The sequence below is a fragment of the Arachis ipaensis genome, chromosome B1 (genome assembly GCF_059453495.1).
Source record: "Arachis ipaensis isolate K30076 ecotype BB chromosome B1, ASM5945349v1, whole genome shotgun sequence".
Lineage (NCBI taxonomy): Eukaryota > Viridiplantae > Streptophyta > Magnoliopsida > Fabales > Fabaceae > Arachis > Arachis ipaensis.
The window spans coordinates 61,208,517-61,211,049 of record NC_142436.1 but is presented as its reverse complement, the minus strand read 5'-3'; the positions used below and the strand labels follow the sequence as shown (position 1 = coordinate 61,211,049).

The window sequence follows — 2,533 nt, the reverse complement described above, 5'->3', positions numbered from 1 at the left end:
TATCAATTTCAAGAACTCCTTTCTTCTGATTTATCCCATTATTCACAGGATTTCTTTCAGAAGTGTACATGAATTGGTTATTTGCAACCATTTCAATGAGTTCCTGAGCTTCTACAAGCGTCTTCTTCAGATGAAGAGATCCTCCAGCAGAACTGTCCAATGACATCTTGGACAGTTCAAACAGACCATCATAGAAGATTCCTATGATGCTCCATTCAGAAAGCATGTCAGAAGGACACCTTCTGATCAATTGCTTGTATCTTTCCCAAGCTTCATAGAGGGATTCACCTTCCTTCTGTCTGAAGGTTTGGACTTTCACTCTAAGCTTGCTCAACTTTTGAGGTGGAAAGAACTTTGCCAAGAAGGCATTGACTAGATTTTCCCAAGAGTTCAGGCTTTCTTTAGGTTGTGAATCCAACCATGTCCTAGCTCTGTCTCTTACAGCAAAAGGAAAAAGTATAAGTCTGTAGACTTCAGGGTCAACCCGATTGGTCTTGACAGTGTCACAGATTTGCAAGAATTCAGCTAAGAACTGATGAGGATCTTCCAATGGAAGTCCATGAAACTTGCAATTCTGTTGCATTAGAGAAACTAATTGAGGCTTAAGCTCAAAGTTGTTTGCTCCAATGGCAGGGATTGAGATGCTTCTCCCATAGAAGTTGGGAGTAGGTGCAGTAAAGTCACCAAGCACCTTCCTTGTATTGTTGACATTGTTGTTTTCGGCTGCCATGGTTTCTTCTTCTTTGAAAAGCTCTGTTAGGCCCTCTAGAGAGAATTGTGCTTTAGCGTCTCTTAGTTTTCTCTTCAAGGTCCTTTCAAGTTAAGGATCAGCTTGAACAAGTATGCCTTTATCTTTGTTCCTGCTCATATGAAAGAGAAGAGAACAAGAAAGTAGGGAATCCTCTATGTCACAGTATAGAGATTACTTAAGGTGTCAGAAGAAAAGAAGAATAGAAGGAGGAGGTAGATAGAAGAGAATTCGAACATATAAAGAAGGATAGAGTTCGAATTGCACCTTGAGGAGGAGTGTTAGTCCCTTAAATAGAAGGATGTGAGAAGAGGGGATGAATTTTTGAAAATAAATTAAGAAGATTTTGAAATAATAAAAAGAAATTTGAAAATTTGATTGAGATTTTCGAAAATTAAGATTGGGAAAGAAATTAAGTGATTTTTGAAAAAGATTTTGAAATTAGAAATAAAAAAGATATGATTGAGAGTTGATTTTGAAAAAGATGTGATTGAAAAGATATGATTGAGAAGATATGATTAAAAATCAATTTTTAAAAAAAGAAAGTTTTAAAATTAAAGTTGATTTACTTGACTAACAAGAAATTAGAAGATATGATTCTAGAATTTAAACTTTTGATCCTTTCTTAATAGGCAAGTAACAACTTGAAAATTTTGAAGTACATCATTAATTATAGCAAGGATTTTCGAAAATAATAAAAAATGGAAAGAAATTGATTTTGAAGAGATATGATTGAAAAGATATGATTTGAAAAAGATTTGATTTTGAAAAATTATGAAGATTTGAAAAAAATTTGAGTTAAAAACAAAATCTTCCCTCTAGTGTCATCCTGGCGTTAAACGCCCAGAATGGCATCCATTCTGGCGTTTAACGCCCAAAATGCTACCTTTTTGGGCGTTAAACGCCCAGCCAAGTAGGTACCCTGGCTGGCGTTGAAACGCCAGTTTTCCTTCTTCACTGGGTGTTTTGAACGCCCAGCTTTTTCAGTTTGATTCCTCTGCTGAATGTTCTGAATCTTCAATTCTCTGTATTATTGACTTGAAAAGACATAGTTTTGAGATTTTTTTTTGAATTTTTTTATTTTTTTAATGATGAAAAACAATCAAAATATAATTAATCTTAGGAAACTCAAATCAAATAGACAATGCATGCAGGACACCAAGCTTAAAAATTTTCATATAGGAGACACTAACAAATTGAGAATGCATATGAGAAACAACAAAACACACAAAACTAGAGAATTTAAAGATCAGAGCAATAAAATCATCAAGAACAACGTGAAGATTAATGAAGAACATATTGCATGTTTTCGAAAAATGCAAGAAGAATGCAATTGACACCAAACTTAAAAATTAATACTAGACTCAAACAAGAAACATAAACTATTTTTGATTTTTATGATTTTATAAAAAAAATTTTGTGATTTTCGAAACTTATATGGAAAATAAAATAAAGGGATTCAAAACTTTTAATAAGAATTCCAGGAATCATGCAATGTTAGTCTAAAGCTTCAGTCTAAAAAGATTAGACATGGTTGGCCAAGCTTCAGCAGTACATTACATTCAGCAGCTAAATTGATGAGAATCAATCAGCTTTTGTGATGATAAAAGCATCACCTTGAAACTCTAGAATTCATTCTTAAAAATTCTAAAAAATAAAAAGAAAAGTACCTAATCTAAGCAACAAGATGAACCGTCAGTTGTCCAAACTTGAACAATCCCCGACAATGGCGCCAAAAACTTGGTGCACGAAATTGTGATTATCAACAATGGCACCAAAGGACTT

General features: G+C 33.7%; 1 non-coding gene across 1 annotated transcript; it reads left to right on the top strand.

Moving 5' to 3' along the window:
• The first annotated feature begins 220 nt into the window (after positions 1 to 220).
• LOC148576770 (small nucleolar RNA R71) lies at positions 221 to 328 on the top strand. The gene has a single exon (XR_015904019.1). It is a non-coding gene; the product is annotated as a small nucleolar RNA R71 (small nucleolar RNA).
• Positions 329 to 2,533: the final 2,205 nt, after the last annotated feature.